Below are 10,622 nucleotides of genomic sequence, written 5' to 3' on the forward strand. Positions count from 1 at the left end.
AGGATGAAATGGTGAATGTCTTTGTTATTTTACCCTTCAGTAACTGGATACTGGGAGAACTTTGCCTGAATGCCATCTGACTGTTGCATTGACCCATTGTTCAAGCCTGCATTTAGTCCCACATTGATGATATAATGAAATTTGGTCCTCCCAGGGGCAGATAATTCCATTCTTCAGAGCGTAAAAGTGAAAGTAAGCTCTTGGCCTATTGCTTTAGTCATGGTAGGATCTCTTACTAGGCTTCTGTCTTTTCTTACCTTTGAAGCTCCTTAAAGCTTTTCTTCTCTGTTACACATTCTTCTTATATTGCCTTGTTCACCTGATATCCTCAGCTATTTTCTTGTTTTCTTCTGTGTGTACACATTGCTGCTCAATCATTGCACAGATTGTAGAATCATAGAATCATTAGAGTTGGAAGGGACCTTTAAAGGTCATCTAGCCCAACTCCCCTGCAATGAACAGGGACATGCACAGCTAGATCAGGTTGCCCAGGGCTTGATCCATCCTTGCCTTGAAAGTCTCCAGGAACAGAGCATCAACCACATCACTGGCCACCCTGTTCCAGTGCCTCATCACCCTCACTGTAGAAGACTTTTTTATTATATCCAAGTTAAATTTACCTTATGTAATCCCGAAGTCGTTTTCTCTTGGTGGTCCTGTCACCACATACTCTGCTAATATATCTGTCCCCTTCTTTCCTGTAGCTCCCCTTCAGATACTGAAAGGCTGCTATCAGGTTATCTCAGAGCCTTCTCTTCTCCAGACTGAACAGCCCCAGCTCTTTCAGCCTGTATTCAAAGGAGAGGAATTCCGTCCCTTGAATCATTTTTTTGTGGCTCTCTGGATGCACTCCAACAGGTCCATGTCTCTCCTGTACTGAGGACTCCACATGTGGCTGCAGGTGAGGCCTCACCAGTAGGGAATAGAGGGGAGGATCACCTCCTTCACCCTACTGACCATAATTCTTTAGATGCAGCCCAGAATGTAGATGGCTTTCTGGGATGTGAGGTCACAGTGCTGGCTCATGTCCAGCTTCCCATCCACCAGAAACCCTTCTTTCACTGTTTCTTTGCTATTTGCACACACTCTGTGAATTGTTCCCAAGTTAGGTTTTGAACCTCATTTGATTGCTGGATTTGGACACAGACTCATATTGTGGAGTTTGGGAATAAGCAGTTTGTGTTGTGTTTCTGTGCTGAAGGTACTAGTGCTGTTTCCATAGCTGTTAGTGGAAGGGAGATGAGACAGACAGCACCATGCACCAAGTTCCCTTGGAATTTTAGTTATTAGTTACCAAATTGTTCTGTTAATTCAAGAGGAGCTGCAAATTATGATGCTGTGATTTATCTTTTTTTTTTTTTTCCCCTCCCATTTTCAACAGTCGATGCCCTCTGCATTCATTGCTTAAAATGTAAATGATGCTGGAATTCTGAATTAAAGCTTATGAGGTAAGTGAACCGAAACTCACATTGCTGGAGCTGGCTGCTTATCATTTAGTAAGAGCATTAAATGATCAGATGGGGGTTAAATGGAAAGTAAGAGTTTTCATACTGGTGAGATACAAATCCTTTATCCAATTATAAGGCCTCAAAGCATGTTTTAAATGCCATATAAAAGGCAAATCATTTCTGCAAACAGCCCATAAAGTGAAAACCCAACACCTTTGCTGTGGGAGAAGCAATATGACCTCAAATACCTTTGCAAACAAAGAGACACTTGCCTTCTGCAAGCCGCTCTCTTTTTTCAGCAGCTCAGCATGGGGTGCCAGAAAAATCATTAACGAGCCCATCTTGCACTTCTGTCCTTCCCACACCTGCGCACCGCGGTCCCTGCTGTAACTTTATGGACCGTGAGGAGGCAGGTTTGACGCCACGAAACACAGGCGCAGCCAACAGCTGCAGGATGGGCAGAGAGCCAGACAGTAAAATGTAAAGAGGAGGAAGGAGAGGGATCACCTTTGAAGTTTACAAAAAAGCATGACTTTGACCACTTCCTTTTTTAATTAGCTGTCTCAGGTACGTTCAGCTACTGGCCACCAGCATGAATGTGAAGGGGCGGGAAATCCTTGGAAATGCTGGGGCACTGCTGAGAGAAAAACTTATGGTTTCATCTGTATGGGGCTATTTTCTCTCTCTCTCTCTTTATAATTTTATTATTGTTATTATTACTAAGTTTAACATACTAGGGGAAAAAGCTGATTCCATTTGGGGATGTCTGAACCTAAAGCTAAATTCTGTGTCTTTCAAGTATGAAAAATGACACTACTGCAGTGTTAGGATTTGATTACTCTGTAGCCAGGAAACACATAATGAACATTCCCACAACAGCCATAACAAACCTGGGGACATGTATAGGGTATTTTATAAATACGTATAGTGTTAACTTTGGGTCAATCTTCATGATAGCTCCAGGAAGTTGCTTTTGTTTTCCTCTACTATAGCAGAACGCCTCATATGAGGTATCCTGTAAAAAAACCACAGTCACTCAGGAACCAAACTTTCCTGTGTCTTGAAGAGGCCAAAAGTTCACGTTCTTAGTGCTTTCTAAGCACATTAACATGTGTTTAGGGAAATGGGGAAAGAGGAGATAAAAAGTGGAATTGCCATCCATGTAGGAATCACACAGATGTAATTTGCAAGAGAGTCGAGCAAGTGTAACCATATTTGATGTTAACCATCAATGTTAGGATTAGTTCCTAACACATAGCAGTTCTTTTTCTAAGATGCGCTCTGTGACCTAAAATCCTTACACACAAACTTGCTTTAAGCACAAGGCCCTCTATGTGTGTCCATATGGTAATGTATCACTTCTAACATCAAAACAAGCCTATTTTTTTAGGGAGGATTCAAAATATTTGGATGTTCTTGTTTGTGCACTGATAGTGATAATTCACAGTAGATGCTGAGATTTGAAAAGTATTTTGAATGTTCATTTCTTATGCAGCAAATTTGGCAAAGACATTCCACTTCATGTGTAGTCAGCACTCCAAATGAAAGACTGAAATCCAGAAGACAAAAAGGAAGCCAAACATGTCTTGAAGTGCTATAGGTCTCCAAAAGAAGCAGATGCAAAATACATCCTAACTTGTAATTTTGATAATTATGAACATGACATTCTAATAATACAGAAGAGAGTGAGCTGTCTACCAGGCTGAGAAGTTGTATGAAATGATTAAAAGAAAATGCATTCAGCGGGTATTGCTCCAGCTTGGGAAAATTGACTGTCCTGTTATAAAGTGCAGAGTGAACTCACAGTAAAGTCCAAGGATGGTGTCAATGACATAAAACTTTATTGTGATTTGTAACTGCAATAGTCTGCCTATGTGCTCTGCTTGAAAGGAAAAAAAGAAAGTCACGTTGCACAGAGGTATAAATTCACAGAATGGAGTAGAGATGTCCTAGCTTTAGCCAGGAGCTGAATCAGGTTCATCATCACACAGTGTTTTTAAAACTCCAGAGGGCAAACAAAGAGGGAACAAACTGTGTGCTGTGTCATACACAGATGGTTTGTATGAATTAAAAATATACTGAAGCCCTTCTCTTCTTGTGATGCTTTTTCAACTGATGTTTCTAACTAGAAATTTTAAAAGAATATTTCCACTCTTGTTAAAGAGTCTTGATAAACTGCAGTTGAAACACATATTTTGAGGACAAGAAATATTAATGTAAATTAGTCTAAATATTGATTTATTTTTACCAAATGTATTTCAATACATTATAATGTGTGTGTGTCATTCATTGACATTTGTTTTTCACTCTCTGGATGTATGAATTCACAGAAAAGTATGCACAAAATCTTGCAGACAGATGTATGTAGGTGATGCATCTCTCAATATAGAAGTGTTGGGGGGTTGTTGTTCGTTTAAAATCAGCGACTATAAGCAGATTTCATGACATCTTCAGAAGTTGTTTCTCTAGACCAATGGACTATAAAGTTCTAACTGTTTAAGGGTCATTGCATGCTTTACATTGCAAGCATTAAAAAGTTATTTCCTAATGTTGTATTATAATAAAGAAGCATGAGCACATAGGATCTTTTCATAGAATTATGAATTCGTAGAATTATATATATATATATAATATATATATATTCATAGAATTATATATATATTCATAGAATTATGAATTTTAGAATTCATAGATTAAAGGTGAATTTGGTAGCTTAGCTCACAGTGTTGACTCTTTCATGAAAACATTGCCAAAGTCTTTATGATGATTGCAGGGATGAGCATTTCAGGAAATATCAATTACAACTGCTCGTTTTTTAGGCTTAGTAGGCTATTGGGGTCATAGAAGTAGAAGGTACCTGAAAGGATGATCTAGTCCATTCCTCTGCCTAGTGCAGCTGTAGATGTGACTTACTTGTTTCTGATAGATCCTTGGCTTTTTTGGGATCCTGCTGTCTCTGTCAAACCTAGACTGGATGGAGCCCCTCTCATTACCATAAGAGTATACACATTAACCTGGAACCTAAACCTCCATCCTGCATCTTTAGCATCTTTTTGCATTTTCCCCCTTGGAATAATTAAGTAGATAAATAAAAATTTCATTTCTGCAGGTTTGCAATATTGGGTAAGTGCCATACTACCTTCAGCCTTTATGTTTTAATTAAGTGCATTTCATAGACCTTTCAGATGTTCTGTATGCCTCTTGAAATGCCTCACACACCACTGGCTGCAGTGTTCCCCTGGAAGTTGTAATCAGCTGCAAAAGGATGGTAATATTTTGAGATTTCCAGGTAAGAGATACATTTCTAGTTCATCCTGCAGTGTTTGGGTTTGCTAAAGCTGCTGTCTTCTGTAACCTCTCAGCTTTTTTTCTAGCGTTCACTGTCTAACCAGCTGGTTTGGAGCTTGTATTCATATAGTGGATTATTCTTACCCTTGTGCACTATCTTGTGTTTGTCTTTGGGTAGCCTGCCACTTCTTCAGACCATGCTTCCCATATGTTATACTCTAAGCCCACCTTCCTGGTAGTCTCCCTGCTTGGTGCCATACACAGATTTCATAAATGCACCTACTGCTTGGTCCTCCAGGTCACAGCACTCTATTCCTCATACATGACTCTCATAAACCAATATATTTTGTCAAAGAACTCAAGCTATGTCTCCTTATAATGCTAAATTCAGAGCCACAATGGTGATATGTATGCATGTACAAGGACAAACAGACTAGAAATATAGGAGCTGGGAAGTAATAGAACGCAAAGCAACAAGATCTGTCTTCCTGTAGAAAAACAGCTCCATTTCCTAATAATGCAAGAATATGTCTTGTGACAGATAATGAGATGGAGATGAGAGAAATAGTTCTTCTGTCGAGGCTGGGCTCACTTTTCCCACGTGCCTTTGTTTCTGGGGCTTACCAACATAAAGAGATTCACAAAGTTGTATCTCCACTTTGGTTTTCCTGTTTACTTTTTATTAGAGATTGAGCGAGGACTATATTGCCCTCACCAGCTGACTGCCTTTTCTATTTAGTGACACAACCGATCTATTTAAGCCACTGTCAGGTGAACCATAACGGAAGTTGTGATTCATTTCCCACACTCAGGAAAGCGGAGCAGAGTTCTGCTATGTCTGATTAGAGAGGACTTTGCATATGGGGCCGTGGAAATACATTTGCTACTCTTTTGGTACCCTGCATCCCGAGCAACTAAGTCCTACCAACTGAAGAGACCAGACTGTGTTTGGTTGAGGGACTGTCTGGGAATGTCAGCAAGTGGTGGATATATGAGGAGGGGAGAAATTAAATTCGGTTTTTCCTCACGTCAGTGATGAGTGAATAAACAGAAACCATTACCAAAGCGCTCTCTCCTTCCATCAAAAACCAACAACCTCACCACCAAAAGAGAAAGAAAGGTTTATTTGAACTCCGTCTGGTAGAACAATCGAGGTGTCAGAGTATCAAAGTGAAATTCAGAAAAGTCAAGACCAAGTAGGGACTTGAAGGAGCAAAACGGAAGTCGGAAAAAAAACACATCGGTCTTTATCATGGTAATAGTAATGAAGGCGAGCTGAAAAAGCCCAGACAATGGGCTGAGTTACTGTACTATAAACCGCTTCCTGCCGCTGGGCTTCACAAGTCACTTTCCTGAGCTGATTAGGGAGCTGCAGAGCTTCTCCGTTGTGTCTGAGCCCTGAGGAAGCTTGTCGAGCCGTAGGGTTTCTGTCTCAGAATTCTTGGTTTATTTCTGAGAAATGAAAGAGGAGACTGAAGAAGGGATCTGTGTTCTTCGCTTTACTGTTTACAGACGGGGTGGGTGTTTGAATGGGCAAAACAACATCGCTTCTGCAGAGAGCGGCTCCGCGGGGGGCTGAGCCTCCCATGCCGGCTGCTCTTTGTGCCAGCCGCGCTTGGTGCAGGACGTAGCACTTAGATTTCTCCCTCTCCCCAAGTCCGCAAACTGTTCTGTGCTGGGAACACGCTGGAGATGAACATGTGCTCATTTCCCAAAGCGGTCGGTGAGAAATAAGTTCACAGCTCGTGCTCCAGCAGCACGGGAGATTCCTTTCTGTGAAGCTGCCTTGTAAGTTTGCTGCCTCTGTGCATGCATATCCCTTCAGGGGATCTAGCCCTTCAAGGGAGCAATCAGGCTTCTAATCAATTAGGCAAATTGACTACAGGGGTAAGCCATTTCCTATTCATGGCAGCAGGCCTGGGTTGCGTTAACTCCATATTTCCCACGAGTCCTTGCCCTTCCCATTTCGGTGACTATTCGGGTGCTTGGAGGGCAAAACTTTGGAAAAAAACCAGACATTTTTAGTAAGAATGGGCACACTTTTACTGTAAAAAGCAAAATAATTTAGCCAAGCTTGAAAGGTTCCTGGGCAGCCTGGTCTAATATTAAATGTGGAGGTTTGCAGCCCTGCTCATGGTAGGGTAGTTGGAGCTTGATGACCCTTGAGGTGCTTTTCAACCCAAGCCATTCTATGATTCTATGAAAGGCTTTGGGTCATTTATTTTAAAAGAATGTATTAATTTCACTTGAAAGGTGATGGAACAAGTATTTCTGTAAGCAGATATGAGAGCATTTTCTCCTAAAATTCCAGTCATGCAAAGACACAGCACATGTGAGTGTTGATGTTAAAGCCCTTACAGTCACTCACAGAAACAGTGCTGTGTGCATTTAAATCCAGAGATGATACAAGTGGTTGTAACATGCTGCTTACAGAATGCAACTTTAAAAATCCCAAGGACAGAAGTTCCAGCTGAAAGGTAAGTAACACTTTTTCTCTTTGTTGTTCTTTGTAGCAGGGATTTATGTTTGCCAGGCTCTTTTTCTTGTTTAGTGCTACATACAGGACAGAAAAGCCATCTCACGAAGTACTGTAATCATTTGCTCTCAGTGCACAGTTGAAGAGTTCACTATTGCATGTGTGCTGGGTTGGATTCTGCGCATATTGCTATACACTTCTGCCAGTTGCATTAGGCTCATTCGAGTGGAAAACAATAGTTGGTGCTGCATAATGAGTCACCAACACTGATTTGTTCTGTGTTATCAATGAGTCCTGCACTAAGGTTCCTGTAAGCCTTCCAAAGCTCCACATCTATGGCCTTTGCTCACAGCTGATCCTCAAGTTCTTCTAGGCTTGTAGAGATCAAATAACTATAGAAACAACTTCTTGGTTGACTTACTTTGTAATAGATATATTTCCTTCAGAAGGTGAGAAAGCTGCTGAATTCATGTAGAAAAACGAAGTTAAGGACTCAATGAATTGGCCAAAGCATACACACTTAATAATTTAGGATTGCCTCAATAAGAAAAACAACAACAAAACCCCAATGACACACACACAAAAAACAGCTGCTCAAATTCCTTACTGTCAGTCATAGTACAGTAACTTTGCATCACACACATATCAGCTTGCTTTTCTTAATATGGCATCATCCAGGAAGTAGATTACATTCCTCTTATGTGAAGGTATTTTAACTTTTAAGGTGTTTTCACATCTCCTGAGTTTAATCTAAGATAGCAGAGCTCGGCTGTTTAATGGATTTATGTGGAATTTTAGAAGGCGTTATACTAACACTTGTTTTACAAGCATTTCTTGCAGTATCTCCAGTTGCAGAAATGATGATTTTATTTACAGTAGTTAATCAGTGAGTACCTAAATGATTGAGCAGAAAAGGTTCACAAGCCTCAGATGATTAAATAAGGTACTGCTCTTGTGTTATTTGGTGTTACTTGGAACAGGTGTCAAGCATGCCAAGCTGTTTGCAGCTGTTGAAAATGAGTGCAACATCCATGGTCTGGTTATTAATCAAAGAATGAGCTTTAATCTGTGCTTTGCTCTGGTGGATTTTATGTTTGTTTGTTTGTTTGTTAAATGGAAGGTTTGCAAGGAAACATGACTAAAGCAACCTTTCCAAGTATTACTGTGGGGTGTGTATGTGTGTGTGGGTCTCAACTAAAGCTATATGCTTCATAGCGAAAGCCTGTAGCAGACGTGTAGGTGGTAGGTGCCAGAGGCAGGCAGTTTGCACATGGGAATGACTTCTTTTATTCCACTGTGTAGTTTGGTATAACTGACGTGATGATATCAGGACAGATGCAGCAGAAACCTGGAAATACTGAGTGGAGGTTTGTGGGCGGGCAAGGTTGTGGCATCAGTGCCCCTCAGCATTCATTCTCTTGAGAGCTAAAGCTAACCAGTAGGCTTATTTTTAAAGACTCCTTGGAAAAGTTTGTTTCAGGTAAAGTCAACAGTGGATCTAGCTGGATCACAATAGTTGCAGGAGTTTGAGTCTGTTTTTAACCACTCCCTGTTCTGCGGAGATTCTTCTGTGAACAGGAGAACAGAGTTCAGTCTTGTCTGTGTTGACATTATGGCCGGCTCAGATGGATTGGTTGTGCCACCATTCGGTGGTGTTAGAACTAAACAATATTTCCATCCTTTAGTTAGTATTTTACTGAAATGTATCAAAAGCGGCAAATCAATGGTTGATGGTAATCTCAGATTATGGGACATTCCTACTGAACTTAGGGATGTATATATTCTTCAAAACTGAAACCTTTAAACACTATTCTTTCACAAGCTTCTCTTGCAGGTTTCCTCTGACTACTACTTTGATGCTGCTTGCTTAGAATAGATATTGACTCTGAGCTTTACTTTTTTAAAGCAAACCCACATGGAACAGTAATTAATTTTGATAGGATTTATTTTACCTGTTTTTAAGCATCCCCATTAAATGTCTCATATCCTGCAGTTCCTGGGAGAGGACAGTTACTGCCAGTGGAAAGTTTATGCTACCCAAAGGCGGTATTACTAGGCAAGTACCTCTATGGTGACTCTTCTCACTTATCTACCCTCTGTCACTCACAAGGAATCATTTCTGAGGTATCCATCGTAGTAACTGGCAGAAATGTACTTTCTTCTTCACTCAAAAATTCCAGCATGAACCAGTATCCAGGCTTAAAGGTGGAGGATATCTGGAGTTAACTAATTGATGTTATCCAGAGATAGAGGTAATGCTGCATTCAGTTCTGTGAGTTAAGCATCTATATTCACTCAAGCAGACTGAAAGCAGAAACCAAATTTATTGTAAGAATAAGGTCTCCAACACCTTTTTTTTTCTTTTTTTTTTTTTTTTTTTCCTAGTAACTGTGATTCAAAACAATGAAGTCCTTAAAGTAATCACACAGTCAAGTACAAGTAGGTGCGAGCTTTCAAATATGCTGAAAGTGAATATTCAGAATATCACATCCTGGTGTTTGCTTCTGAAGTTAAGAAAAACCTGCTGTGCAAACCAGGATGCCTGATTTGAAAAGTCCATAACTTTGTTAACTTGAAGCCAGATTTCTTCAAACAGAGCCAGGCGTGCCTTTACCTTGCAGGGATGTGTATCTTTTATGTCAATTTTGGTACCGTTAAAATAAAATTATTTTAAGGGATGCAGAGATGTCTGCAAAGACGATTTTCAGTTTGCTTTTCAATAAATTAGTTTAGGTGTTTTGGAGAAACATTTTACTAGTAGGTTAGTTCAGCTGAGAGAGGAAAGCCACGATGATGTGCTCCCAAAAGGAAATGCAGTTAAATGAAGAGACAGAAATAATTTTGTTACAGTCAAAACTAGATAACTAATGTTACTGTTTTGCAAAGACAGTACTATGCAGTGGGCATTAAAACTAGATCAATTAAATTAATTGCTTATAGCAAATGTTTTAAGAGGAGTTTTTGCTATATCTTGTAGTCCAGAGCATCAGCAATCCAGTGCTTCAATCCCACATGAAACAAGTTCTGTGTCTCTAGTTCTTGAAGAGGTAGCTCTGAAGCATCCAGTGCTGGTGTGTTTATCCTCATTTATACGGTGTCATCATCTTCAATCCCATACAGCCTCGGGGCATTAGTCAGTTGTACCAAGTTAAGAAGTTTGTTTCAACTTCCGATCAACTGAGAAAGTTTAGGTTTGGCATTGCATTCAGGCCAGAAAACAGCAACATGTACAGTCTTCAACTCTTCTTTGTGCTATTTCACTTTGCTGGAACGACACAAATTGTTTTGGGTCAGTTCAACTTTTATTCTTACTGTGTCCCTCTGAGTTATGGGAGCAATAACTGCTTCTGGGCTCCCACCTTCAACAGCCTACTGTGCTTTGCCCCATCATGGAACCTCTGAAGCACTAC

At 40.3% G+C, this 10,622-nt stretch overlaps 1 long non-coding RNA gene across 1 annotated transcript; it reads left to right on the forward strand.

Moving 5' to 3' along the window:
• The first annotated feature begins 720 nt into the window (after positions 1–720).
• LOC116653248 lies at positions 721–6,818 on the forward strand. The gene is made up of 3 exons (XR_004306797.1): positions 721–901; positions 1,382–1,448; positions 4,625–6,818. It is a non-coding gene; the product is annotated as an uncharacterized LOC116653248 (long non-coding RNA).
• Positions 6,819–10,622: the final 3,804 nt, after the last annotated feature.

Source organism: Coturnix japonica, chromosome 3 (genome assembly GCF_001577835.2).
Source record: "Coturnix japonica isolate 7356 chromosome 3, Coturnix japonica 2.1, whole genome shotgun sequence".
Lineage (NCBI taxonomy): Eukaryota > Metazoa > Chordata > Aves > Galliformes > Phasianidae > Coturnix > Coturnix japonica.